The sequence below is a fragment of the Theobroma umbraticum genome, unplaced genomic scaffold, assembly GCF_002168275.2.
Source record: "Theobroma umbraticum cultivar Fairchild unplaced genomic scaffold, ASM216827v3 scaffold_25.0, whole genome shotgun sequence".
In the NCBI taxonomy this organism is placed as follows: domain Eukaryota; kingdom Viridiplantae; phylum Streptophyta; class Magnoliopsida; order Malvales; family Malvaceae; genus Theobroma; species Theobroma umbraticum.
In genome coordinates this window covers 1,210,943-1,212,235 of record NW_018397282.1, presented here as the reverse complement: position 1 = coordinate 1,212,235, position 1,293 = coordinate 1,210,943, and positions in this window count along the sequence as shown.

Genomic DNA, 1,293 nt, shown 5'->3' with positions numbered 1-1,293 from the left:
CATATTCCACATAATCTAACTTTTTTTGGTTAGTAAATTCCTATTTAACTTCATATGTTAAAATTGCACAAAAGTCATCGAACTTTTCCTTATTTACCATGTGACCCTTTAAACTTCATCCTTTACAATTTGGTCCTTCCAATGTTTCTTTAATTTCAATTTCCTCCAATTTTCCTTCCTTTACACTTGTACAAATAAAATATAAAATTTACACTTTGTCAAGGTATCACTATAATATTTAAATATATACTTACTCGTTCTTACTTTATTTAATAAAGGCACGCGAGCCCCATTAACGTCATTTTTTCTTTAAAATTCTTTCTTTCTTCTTCTCCCCCACTTAGATTAGCCATATAGTCTTCCTTCATAACTAATTCCAACAACAGATAAAATATTAATATTTTAATATTATTTTATTTCAAAATCTTCCACTTCTCTCCTTAGCTACTAAAGTATCTTACTTTGTCCTAGTTCACTTCCAAATCGCCTTTTAACTCGCTAATTCATCATTGAAAAAATATTATTATTTAATTATTATTTTCTCGCATGTAGAATATTTTATTTTAAATTTTTTTTTTTACACATCACTACTTTTTGGCACTTAAATTTACTTCAATTGACCTTTCGTCTTTTTGATTAAGTCTTATTGGCTTCTATACGAGGGTACAAGGTGTTACATGCGTTAGCTTGTCTCCCTTTCCCAATAGGTGCATTCATTTCATATTTTCATCAGAGTGTTATAATATCATATAACATTCATCAACAACCTCAAGTGTCCATGCAGGCTCTCGAGCCACCTTTGCACATTTATCTATAATATTGATAAAGCAAAATGCCAAACATTGGCTACCTTATCATAAACATGTTCATTATCCCTACACATAAACATCAATAAATACCAACTCATTAATGGAACATGACTCAACATTTAGGCTGCAAGTGTCTACTGATCACCAACCAAAAGAGGAACGGATCAATCTCTGTGACACTAGCTGTTAGCAAGTGAGGGAAAATAATGTGTGACCACAAAGACTCTGTGAATAGATATGGGAAAAAGGACAAATCAAAGGGGATAATTTTTCTTAACCACGCACTTGCAATCTCATGCCATTCATAAACCTTTCAACATTTTCATATAATTCATGAAACATGGTATTCAAATATGTTTTAAAAAATATTACGTGTTAGTAATACAAGCTCAAAGCAATACATACCAAGAGGGGGATGAATTGGTATTTAAGAAAAATCCTTTGAAGACCAAGTGTAAAAATCAAATCTTTTGCAACCAAAAAT